The 12,970-nt window shown below is 41.2% G+C and overlaps 1 protein-coding gene across 1 annotated transcript in view; it reads right to left on the reverse strand.

Moving 5' to 3' along the window:
- b3galt2 (UDP-Gal:betaGlcNAc beta 1,3-galactosyltransferase, polypeptide 2) overlaps positions 1-9,335 on the reverse strand; it is a 34,270-nt gene extending 24,935 nt beyond the window's left edge. The window contains exon 1 of the mRNA XM_035647124.2: positions 9,134-9,335. The gene's annotated coding sequence lies outside the window, so the exon portion shown is untranslated. The remainder of the gene's footprint in view (positions 1-9,133) is intronic.
- Between the last annotated feature and the right edge of the window lie 3,635 nt (positions 9,336-12,970).

The raw sequence follows: 12,970 nt of genomic DNA on the forward strand, positions 1-12,970 counted from the left end.
AGCAGCGTGCAGTAAAGCCAGCTGCTGGCCAGTAGCAGGTGGGGGCTAAAATCAGCTTGTATTACCTGCTTCTAGCACTGACCCCTAGCGTGCCCCCTCGCTGTGCCTAATCTACAAAGACATTAATACAGGCAGAGTTGGCTCACCGATCGGCTGTTAGGGGACGCTTTTTAATCTTACTAAGTGTTCCGCTGGCAAACGCAGTAAAGCCTGTTTTGTAAACTCCACATGAAGGATTAAAATCTAGTTCAACATTCTAAATGTCTAAGTGCTAAATGAATGCATTTCTAGCCCTGTGTTTGTGATGTGTTTTTTGAGCGAGTTTCCATTTTTTACATCCACCTACAGGGCTCGAATGATTTTGGAACAATTTAATGGCAGGGGAAGCTGCACGGAAATTATATGCTGCTTCCAGTTATTTTGTTTCTCCTCATACTTGCATGTATACATGCCCCCAGAAATACACAAAATAACATTTACACTGGCAAGAAAAAGTAAGTCATCACTTTGGAATTACCGGTACGAATATGTCCTAAAATATAGAAGTGGGCTGCCATTAAAGATGCCTCACCACAGCGGAGGGATGTCAAAGAGAACCCCATAGTAACAGCTTAAGGCTGGAATCATTGGAGCTGGATAAACATCTCTATTCACGAGACGACCAAACACAAATCATAGCGCTTGGCTGCACAGAGCGTGGTGTCCACAGCAGGACACAACAGACTAAGCCACTGCACGTGATGTCAGGAGGATCTCAACGCTAGTTGGCTTTCACGACTCCGCATCACGATGCAATTTTTAAACACGAGCGAAGTGGAGCAGGCGAAGCGAATTTCCTGTCTTCGCGTTGCGACATTCGAGTTGCCCGGCGAGATCGACACGAGATTCACATCCTTGTGTCTTTGCATTGACCTCGTATGTAATCAAAAATTCCCGTCACAATAGTGTTAGTAGCATTAGCGTCATTTTTCAATGTGCAGTGTAGTCAGACATTTCTGATGTTCAAGCATTAGTTTAGCTTTAGGTTATATGTGACCCAACCATCAGGTATAAAACACTGCTATTTCTTATCTTTGGACACATTTGCTCATTTATGCAGTTGAACGTGATCTGTGAACGTCATCCGAATTAAACTTACAGAAAGACCAGCGTTGACTCTTTATTTAACAGACATTGCCACCACAACACTGGAGTCAAGGAGACTAATATGTAACAAGACCGCATCATGGTTTTGAAGTTAGAATGAACTTTCCATAACCTTGACCAAATGCTATGAGAGGCCTTAACATAAACCACCATTTTTTCCTATCCTTAACCAACGGAATTGTGTTACTTAAACCTAACCACAGACAGGACTGTGGATGCCAACCCAGTTTTCTGGTGTGACAGCTGTGTATGTTATACCCCCCCAAGCACCTCCTGGCAAATCTGCTGGCGTTAATGAATGTACCGCTTCATTAAAATCAAGACTTTTTGGAGGGGAAAATGATGGTGGATGTCTGCCAGCTGATGCAGCAAGACAAGGAAACTGATCATAAATCTACTACAATCCAGCTTTCAGGAGTAGCCCAGTCATTTCTCAGACTTTAACCGAAGAGAGATGCTGCGGCACGACCTCAAGAGAATGGTTCAATCCAGACATCATAAGAATATGTCCGAGCCTGAGTGCTAAACTTGCTGCCAGAGGAAGTTCAACTAGTTATCAAATCCAGTGGTTCACTTACTTTTTCCACCATCACTGTGACTGTTGGATGAATAATGAACAATGGGTGTCTTCAAACAGAGGCAAGGGATTTTATGGTTGTTTGTATGCTATTAGCTTTAGCACATTGTGTGTATGTACTTGTGACTTGGATCAAACTCAAATCAGATCTCATAATTAATGCATGCAGAAGGTTCAGGATATATATGAACCTTAGAGATAATGTACTTAATCAATAAATAGAGCATGATTTGTATTTTAATCCCTCCTCCAACAAAGAAAAAATAAGTCCAAGTGAGTCTGAATATAAGCTGTTTAACTGGTAATGGTCCAGAAGTGAATAAAAAAGGGAGATAGGCCAGAATGGCATTGGGTCCATATATTTTTTCCCAGGGTTAGTGTTTAAAATGTGACAGGCTTCAATATCAGATCGTAACACCAATGCAGCGCCAGTCAGGCTTTACAAATGGACGGGTATTACCGCAAATGTGTGTGTGCCCTTTGTATCTGCTTCAAGAGCTTTACCTACTCATATCCAAATAATGTGTACACATTTCTGCAGCCATGTGGTGTAGACGCAGTCTGAAGATTATTGTTATTGTGCAATTTTGTCATCGTGAAAATGTCCGATGTGAAGTGTTCCCTCATCTTACGCGCTTGTGATGACTGACCTCGAATAGGTATGAAGTGTTATTCTCCGTTTCATTCTCAGTTCACCGACGCAACTTTCAGAGTCATTGTTTCGTGCCTCATTTTCAACATCACACACACATGCACAGCAAAGTAGTGGAGGTAACCACTCATGCTTAACTGGATCGGCTCCATGCTCTCTGCTCACATTTCCTCAAGGATACTTAGCGTATTCATGGCCTCTTATCTCCACGGAAAAACACATCAGGGAGGAAATGAAGCCGACTGAGGTGGGGGAGAAAAAAGGAGGAGTATTTCCTTTATTTCTTATCCACAGGCGACAATGGGCAGAGTCAATGAACAAATCCTAAACCGTCTGACTTTGAGCCGCGGCGGAGCTCTCCGGCTCAGATTCTAGCGTGTCTGACTGACTGAGCAGCAGATATTAAACATTACTGAATTTTTCCACAGACGTGGACCGTGGGGTTCTGAAATTTGATACAGCTGATGAAAGCTGCGCTGAATATTGGAAGGGGGGGTTCAAATGTTCCAAATATCTGGGCTGAAATGAATCTGGTTTTATCAGGTCACCAAAGCATTTCCACGGCAATCGGGGGAAGAAAAAAACCCAAACTGAGATCAAATCACAGGCCGTCAACAAATACGTTTCATAAAGCTGATATCCATTTCTAAACAAATCCAGACAAAACTGAATTTATATTTAATATATATCCGGATTATATGGGGAAAATACCATTCTTTTATAGACTGTGCATTAGCTGAAATTGTGGAAAAGCGAAGGAAATACTATATAATTGGTCTGAGGTTGAAAAGAAATCCAGCAGCGACGCATTTCTTTTTTTTTTTTTATGAATCAAATGGGATGAAAGGGAAGGGCATATTTTCAAAGACATACATTTTTAAATAGAGTTCTCGGAAGAAGCTTTCATCTCCTCTTCTTCTTATTCACGTTATTCCATTAGATATTGAGGTGTTGGCAGTAACCAAATGATTAAAATTATTAAAAAAAACATGTGTTGTTTTTGTCCATCACAACCAGCTAAAGGTCTTACACTTGTCATCCTGTGTATCTGCCAGGATTGGATGACGAGGAGTCCTTTGTGGTGCTGATGTGAGTGTGCAAATGTAGTCAAGGAGAGCCTTTCAGCCTCGCAATTTCTGGTAAAAAAAGAAAAAAATTGTTCTCTGTGCACGTCATTTGGACTCAGCCTTTCAATGTAGCGGCTGCCATTCCGCCTATTCATTGTAACGAGCCAGCTGATAAAGGTGCACAGTGGAGCAGCAATAATGGCAGGAAATCATTCATTTTCGTCAATGAGAGTGGGAGCTTTTTCTTAAAGAGAAAAAAGAAACAGAGGAAAGAGAACGCATTGGAAGGAAAGCAATCACTGGTTGTTTTTGAAGAGTGATTCCAGTAATGTCACAGTTCAAAATAAATGAAATTGGTCATGCTAAAACCTTTAGACACTAATCTGTGTGATGCTGCAAAGTGGGCTTCAGTTCTACCGAGAGGAATTAGGCTGCAATTACTGGAGCTTGTTCCGAGCGGGAGATGTTCTGACTGTGCGGTGAAAGAGGATTTCAGCAATTTCAGCATTTTGTAAAGCTGATGGAAAAACTTGATTTTTCCTTTTAAATTCCTACTTTGATAAAAAAAAAAAAAAATCTCACTTTGCTGAAAGAGGGAGATTCCTGTTTGTCAGAAAAGTTGGCAGCTGTTTCTGTCTTGTTTCTGTCTCACTCAGCCTTACATGTACAGGGATTCTTTTATTTAATCTGATTCTGGGTACAGCTCAAATACCTCTGCCTGATGACCTGAGAGGCCTGATCAGGTAATGAGCAAGTCAGAGATGTATCGAGGAGCCAAACCATTAAGTGTTTTTAGACTACAAGAAGTATTTTGAAGGTGAAACGACGCAGAGCCGGTGAAGCAACTTCCGCCACAGAGTCTAATGTTATGATTTTCGTGAAAGGACTCTGAGCTGCAGTCGTCCTTCTGGGTGTTTGGATAACCCTGACAATAGAGAGCCACAACAGTCTTACTTGCTTGAGGTGAAAACAGGAAACTTTTTCACCATATTTCAGAGACAGCAATGCAAAGTAAATTCTCCGTTTCTGACTTTTTGGAGCAACTATGAGTATCTCTAGTCAGCTGTAAAGCAATTAATATCACCATTACAAATAACTTTAAAAAAAAACAACCTACAATCATCAGAAGATGAAGTGAAATGTACACCTGAATATTATTGGCTTATAAATGGTAGGATAGATTATATCTATGTTTGCTAATAATAAGTGGGAGAATGTAGAGGTAGAAAAGCAGATGTCTCTGCAGATTTAAAACTAAATATTAAAAAGTAAAAGCCCCTGTCCTTTAAGTAGATGAAAACCAAGGACAGGACCTGCCAAGTCGACTAAAACATGAACCCTTTGAATTAAAAGTCATGATCAACAGTATAAAAAGGCAGCAGTGAGATTCAAGATCTCCACACTCATTCACTTCAGTCTCATCTACACATCTGTGAAGTTTTGTGACTGTATCTTGATACTATCGCAGTACTATCGGAGTACTCAAAACCACCTCGGACAACATTTTGCCACAGTGAGACGTGAGAGAGTCGGTCGTCCACATTTGGAAGGTGAAAACAATGCCAGCCATGCAGTCGCACCTGTAGATTTATGCATTCATATGTCCAAACATATTGCTGTACCCATTATTGTTAGTGGATTCTTGTCACCGTGAGTAACCAGTGGACATTTCAGAAAATCAATACGCCTGGCTAAGAAATAACTCCAGCATGCAATTCCCCCTCAGGCAGATATCTTTTCACTTTCATGTTTGAAATTTTTTTGTATCGGTGAAACCGACAAACACCCAATGCTTTAATCTGTGCTAGCTGTGTCATCCTGCATTCCCTTACAGAAATTATGTTACACTAAGCTCATCATCGATTGCGACAAACTTGAGTGAGTCTATCTCCCCACCTACGTCAGCTCCCTGCGAAAAAAGCAAATAAACATATTACCAAAAATGAAACCACTCCTTTGGAGACATGTGGATGAAGAATTATTGAAATGTTACTTCATTCTAAGATTAATCCCATTGGTTGCATCCACATAAATTAAATAATTATTCATGACTGTATCTGTATTTTTTTTACCTTTATTATTATTATTAATATACATGATACAGTCTATTAGTTAAAATGACAGCTATCTTAAAAAAACTGTACAATAAATATAGACTGATGGCTGCTTGGACAAATAAATTTCCAAGTGTTGGGAATTTCACTGCCTGGTCTGTGCAGTCGGAACGATGACACGCATTCGCCGGGTGCAGGATGTGGTCGTCCATGCTGGCACTGCACATTCTCCTCACCTCACCCCATATGCTTCTGACACAAGGGGTGTATATGTGTGTCAAGCTGTGCCAGGGGGGCTGAGGAGAAGGTGTTGATCAGTGAACTGACGCTACTGCGACTCATCTCCGACTTCGACTAGCTCCGCTGAACAGCTTACAGTGACTCTGCCTCGACATCCGGAAATAGATATGATCGGTGTCATCGCTCCCCGACACTGCCAGGTCAATAGTGGTAATGTTTTTTTTTGAATATATATGATATACATGTGTGTATACTGTGTATGATGCTGGTCTTTGATGCAGGCTGGTGGAGAGGGGAAAATTCCCCTTGAATATTTTTTGATATCTTGATCATAAAACGATAAACCCCTAATCATTCGTTAATCTCTTTTTTATAATCCAAAATGTTTTCGTGATGGCAGAATTCAGTTCCTTACATCATAACATTTTTGGGATGAACAGATGTGCAAAGAAAACTATCTATTCTTCTGCACTACACAGTCTTTATAGTTTTATTCCTAAATGGATTGAGAAAGAAAGGAGTGACTAAATCTGTGAAAACTATCTAAAATCACCTCTTTCCATTTACAAACAGATATTATGTCGTTTGTATAAACACTTTCATCATAAAACATACCAATCACATGCCAAGTGAGCCTTCCCTTTGTGTCATTTGTCCTGATTTTGACACGCACCCAAATAAAGCTGGTGTGTGAAACATGTTAATCTACATTTTGTGTAGCTTGTGTTAATTTAAATGGTGGTATGGGGGAAAAAATCCCTTTGAAACAACCTGTTCAACATCATGCAAACCTAGTGTTTTATTTAGAAATGCCCCAAGTAAATATTATTCCATCATGTATCATTAGGAAAAATAAATTACTGCAGAGCGTAAAGTGTAATTTGTTCCCTTCACACCACATATAAAAACCTATTACGACGAGGGTATGATTTTTAGGTGACAATTACTCTATAACTCTGCGCTGTGTACAATACGTACAAATTAATTCTTTGCAACTCTATTTGTTGGTGTCAGACGAAGCCTGCCGCAAAGTTAAATTCAGTTTTGACACTCATTTGGCAGATTAGGCTTATCTCAGTCTCCCAGAGTGAAAAGGTGTAGGTCCTTGGATGTGATTTCAAAGTGGATCAGAAGTGGTGAAAGTTGTGTTGATTTATGCATACCCTCCTTTTTGTAAAGGGTGCAGCACATTAAAAGCTTTTTCGTTTGGACAACAGAGGGGCGAGACCTACAAACCATTGGTCGACCAAATGAAGATACATACCTAATTGGTCAGTCGGCTGAGTTTTGGGAGTTTTCCTTCTTGTAAATCCTCACTGGATCCATCAAATGTTTACCATGTTTGCCTTATAACTGACAATTGAATGTCCTTTTCCTGTCCACAGACGATCATGAAAGGAAACTGAAGAGAGAGCAGAGAGAGAGGAGTAGTCGTGCGGCGGCTTGTTGAACAGTTCAGGTATATCTCGTGCACAGAATAGAGAAGAGCTGCGTAACCAGACGCGGTAACTTCCTGTCGCTGACATGACCTAAAGTGATAGTTGCAGGGATTTCCTCTCACCTTCCCGCCCTCACACTCCTTAAGACGCAGATTGACTGTTCTGACGGGTGGTGCTTTTTTTCCACAGGATTTTGTCTCACGGAAAGTCGGAGACTGACAATCATGTGGAGTGGAGAGTATATATCGCACTCAGGTCTGTGCTGAAGCTGTCAGTCTTCTCTCTCAAGTATAAAAGGGCCACAGCTGGTCACTTTAACTGAACAGAAGAGGCAACTGACACGCAATATCAAGCAGGAGCTCTACATATTTACTTTATGCCTTTCAGATCCGACCTGTCACGGCATTTAAAAAAAAAAAAAAAAGGCCAATGTCACCCATGCAGACTAAGCGTGGCACTCAATTTCCTTCAGAGGAGATAAAGGAAGATTCATCGAGGGACATCCATTAAAGTGAGGGACAATGGGATGATTAAGTACTTTTATCTCCACGCGAGCTCCGTGGACGGTGAACCGTGGACGATGTGCCGTGGGGAGCCGCGGCATTTAGTGGCAGACAGCCGGTCATAGGTGTGCGTGTTTCGTGCATGATTCACTGCTGCGACGAACACGCTGCACACAGCGAGTGCTCCGCTAAGGTCAAGAGGCCCCCCTTTGTGTTACAGCAACACAGTCACGGTGATGTATATCGCACACAAGCAGCTACGCAAACAAGGTCATTGCTTCAACTCATTCGTGCATTTATGAGTAATAAATAAATGTCGTGTGGAGACTCTGTAACTCCAGGTTAGTCTTTTTTTTTTAAATAAATGAGAAAATAGCTAGACAGTGTCTTTATACAAATCACCACTTTGGTTAAATCAGCACAGTTTTTCCTGGATTTACATCCGTACAATCTAATTTTTGTCCATTGTTGATGATCAGCTTGTGCCACAGACCTTTTCTTTATTATTTTCCCGAGCTACTGTCTTAACACAAACCCGATCAAGTGGTTTATTTGACGTAGTTACAAATCTTTTGTAACCTTAACCAAAGCACAAATGCACAGTTAATGCAGAGTGAGATTAAAAAAAAACATCAGCACTGGGTGGATTGGGTATATTATCAGCCCATCTGAATCAAATCAGCATGCGCATTAAAGCATTTTAGTGTATAATGATTTATGATTATTTATGATTTAAGAAAACGTATTGACAAACTACATAGAGTAACTACATGGGCATGTCGGTCTGCTTTATTGCAAATCGATACATTTATTCACTACTAACCAAAAATCGAGTTTCTGTCGCTCTGAATACTGGTCTCGAATTACGCGCCAAGAACTTCCGGGAACTATCTGAAGTGTGTGTGAGTCACGTGACACGCAAACATGTTGGACCTCCGTTGTCACGACTCTCATTAAACGAGTCAGTGGAAGTGCAGTGGAGTTTTATTGTGAAAGTTCCATTACAGTGAGAGGAAGTGGAGTGTTATTGTAAAAGTTCCACTGCAGTGAGAGGAAGTGGAGTGGAGTTTTATTGTGAAAGTTGCATTGCAGTGAGAGGACGTGGATGGAGTTTTATTGTGAAGGTTTCATTTTAGTCAGAGGAAGTGGAGTTTTATTTTGAAAGTTCAATTGCAGTGAAAGGAAGTGGAGTCAAGTGAGTGGGGGACGCTTGACCGATATAAGTCACAGCGGGGAAAAGAAGAAAAAAAGTCCGTGAAAAAGTTTGCGCACACATCTATGTCGTCGATGTCACGACAGTCTTCATCAGGACATTGACTCTACATGTTCTTTGTGGTCAACTGGAGGCATTTCCGAGGTTTCATCACTTGTATTAGCTTGACGTGTGTGTTAGCTCGTTAGCTAACAGTGTTTATTTGATTAGCATGTCATGAGCAAAGTGAACGGAGCTCTTACCCGCTGAAGGCTTCAGCTCCTCGTGGTCGACTGTGGTGAAAATACCTCGAGGATATCGTGGGACTTGTCCCAGAGGATATCCGGTTCAGCTGCAGCCCAACAGCTCCGGGAGACACCGCGCCATCTCGGGACCTCGTGTCCGCCATTTTGACCGAGAGACTGGTGACGTCATCAGCCGGACACCTGCCTGCTACCTGCCCCCGTGTTTCCTCGTCCGAGGCCGAGAGACGTGTCTGGTTCAAGATGCAGATCGGACTCAGAAGTGAACTCAAAAGGTACCACGCTTTTTATTTTATTTTTGAATTAGAGGTCATCTGAAGGTAGGCCTGGGCGATATGGGAAAAAAAAAAATCTTATCACGATCACTATTTTCTTATTGATCGATATATCACGGTATAAATCAAATCACTGTTTTCTGTCAAGCTTAAAAGATATCATACTATTTAAACCAAAGTTGATTTTGGTTTAAATATCAGTGTTTACCCTATCATTGAATTGGGGGGCTGCCCCGCCCCACGAAAATTCAAATTATTTTTGATTTAAAAAAAAAAATTGAACACCTTTTTTTTGTATTTTACATATAATGCCAAGCAGAATTCAAACATGGACGGAATTAGATCCATCGACGCTGTATCAACCTCGTCTTATATTTCTATCGTGGAAAAGTTATTTCGCTACGATTATCTTTATCAACAAATTGCTGAGATCTGGAAATGCAGCACAGAAAAATACGAGCAAATCCCCCAGGAGGAGGATGTTCCTCATAGTAACTAGATAGTTTACAGACTAACTTTTTGCTCAAACTCACTGTAGATAGGTTTATTGTACAACTTGCGACTTGGTGATTTGAGCAGGTCAAGTTAGTGGGTCCTGGAGTCTGGTTTTTCCTGAGAGCGGACAGGCAGGCAGGTGGGCAGGAGAGAAGAGTCCAAGGTTTCCAGTTACTGAGCTGATTGTGGTGAACAGATCCAGATCCAGGGTTCAGACGAGACTGCTTAGCGTGACAAGAGTGGGCATAAGCAGGACACGCTGGACCCGAGGCACAGCCAGAGAACGTTCCCAAACTAAAGCAGACGGGACTTGGTCGTTGTGTGTCCACCACTTGAGAGATGCCTGAACAATCTGACTGTCTGTCTGGTTGAATGATCCGACGATATAAGTAGAGCTGCGGAAAGTTGGCGACGATTGCTGGATGAATCACAGTGCAGGTGCGATGGCGGCACACGGGAAGAAAATGAGCAGAGACGACACACACAATTGAAGGGGGAAAAGGAAGGGCGCTGAGGAGAAACACACACACACACACACACACCCTCACACACACACACACACACAGTTTCCCCCGTGTGATAAAGGGCTATCAACATTTCACCTTTGGTTTTTACCACCCAATAAAGTGGCTTACATAATCTGATTAAACCTTCACAGCCCCTCGGGGGTCGACCTTTCCTTTATATCCACCGTAAACTCTCTGTCGGACCAGTCGTTTCTTTATGTCTTCTCTCAGATCTCGGCTTCTGTAGGGGAGCAGGAGAAAAGGAGTATATTTCCTCTAAGGTCTAGTTGAAATAAAAAAGATGAAGGTTGTCAACGTTAAATATAAAAAATGTGTAATGTGTACATGTACTGCATTTCCAAACTTCACCTAAAACGAAAAAGGTGCTATTAAAATAACTTTTACAATCTTACCATGAAATACTTGTATGACAGAACACAAGAAGATTTAAAATTTTTGATAAACAATTGTTTGCATCAAGTTGTTCCAAATTTAATAACATAACCTGCTCCATAGTGGAGCTGCACTATAGGTATTCAGTTATTGTATTCATAATAGAAAATCCACTGTGTGCAGCATAGTGTAGGGATATATTCCAGTATCAGTATCATAATCAGTTTTCCGGTCAGTTTCTTACCCGTAAACCAAATATACTGTTTTATTTTGGCGAGTTAGCGGACACTGAGCTGTTTCATATCTTCCTATTTTTTTTCTTTTCTTCTTCTTTCTTTCTGGCAGTGCGGTGAAAAGTAATATCCCCAATGCCGCGCCAAGAACCTCTCACTCATAACCGGAAAATGCAATTTCTTTTCAGATTTCTGAGTCGTTTGCGGTCCCTGTCAGATTCGTAAACCCAATCCACCCCTGATTTATTCCATCTTCTGCCAGCTCATTTAGCTTGTGTGAGCCGCAGCTTTACAGACGCATCAGTCTCCACCCTGTCCACCATATGTAGCCCTCTGTCATCCGAAGGGTGCGTTGGATAGTTGAGGGAAGCAAGCGGAGGGAGTGACTGTTTTGAGACTCAGTACGAGTCGGTGCTACTACTCAGTACTGCTGCATGGTGACTATGTAAGTCATGAACTTTGAATCATGGGATTTCTTAGAAGAACCAGTATCTTAATTAATCTTAATAAATGAGTCCTAACTTTCTGTTCTCCTCTGAACTATTGCTGCTGCCTCTTTAATTCCTTTATTGAATTTAGGAAATCTTATCTTACTGCTGCACTGTAACTATATTTCTGGACAAGCTCTGCACCACCAGTAATTTCAGTTTTCTTCCTGTTCATTATGTACTGTACTAAAACCCGGAAAAAATAGGTCTCTAAATAATGTTGTCAGTTACCAAAGTGCTTTCTCAAAAGGATCTAGTGTGTTTGAAAGCATGGCGGAAATACAGTTCCAAATTCTGCAAAAGAAAAGTACAATATGTTGTTATCGTTACCAATCAGCCAATATAATGAAATGAAAATTCATGCCCAAGGGAAACAAGAGTTGAAGCGGAGAGTAACAGTTGGTGATAACGTACAGAATTTTACCACCACGTTAAACTCAACAGTTAACGGCAGAGCTTTTTCTTCTCAATGGGGAAAAAAAATTGGAGTTCGCTTAGTCACGGGGAGGTGAACCGTGGGGCAGTGCAAGTGTTTTCCACTGCGGCAGGAGATTAGGCGACCCTCTGTCAATATTAAAGGCTCATCTGAGGATTTTGGAGGGATTGGCACGTCGGTCTGAAGGATTTCATCATGGCAGCGTGGAGGAAATGAGGTTACGGCCTCGCCATTGTCGTCCCTCACAGCTGTGGATATCTTATTGCATCTTTTGGCCGACATACAAGATTTCAATCTGCTGAATGCCCAGGTGAGCCAAGACTCTGGAACAATCTCTTATGAAATACAAATTATTAAGAAGATGTTGCTCACATACTCAACCGAATCCTGACTCAGTCTCAGCTGTCAGTCGTGCTGTTTCACCCTCCGCTTTTTAAAGCATCAAATAACAAACTACAATGAACAGTTGGAACATTCATCAGGGTGAAAAGAACGTCCGAAAATGACAGAAACCATATTTGAGAAAAACGTATTAAACTTGTTCTTTGACTTTTTTTCAATTGGTCCATCTGCCAACCTGGAGGAGGCGGAGTTTATGACTTGTACTGCAGCCAGCCACTAGGTTGCGATAGAGATGTTTTGCCTTTAGCACTATTTCCAAGTGCAAAAGGCTAAAGACGCTTTTAGATGGTTCAATAACTGCATTGTGTGAGATGGGACTCATAAAATCAGACTTTTATCAACAATATAAATATGGGGTTTACCAGATTGTGCAATGAATGCATCGTGAATTGTTGAGTCATAACATAAAGATTTTGTGAGCAGGTGCACGTCATGCTGTCATCCATCTGCATCTCTTCTGTTTTTTCCCCCCAACACACATTATTCATAAATGGTTTCTCCAAAATTTCACTTCATTTAATTTCCTTATCTGATTGTTTTTTTGCAGTTTGTAAGAATTTGACCCTATTTCTCTTTATGTCAAAGCTACAGTTCAGATGTCAGACTGCC

This window comes from Scophthalmus maximus, chromosome 13, assembly GCF_022379125.1.
Source record: "Scophthalmus maximus strain ysfricsl-2021 chromosome 13, ASM2237912v1, whole genome shotgun sequence".
Classification (NCBI taxonomy): domain Eukaryota; kingdom Metazoa; phylum Chordata; class Actinopteri; order Pleuronectiformes; family Scophthalmidae; genus Scophthalmus; species Scophthalmus maximus.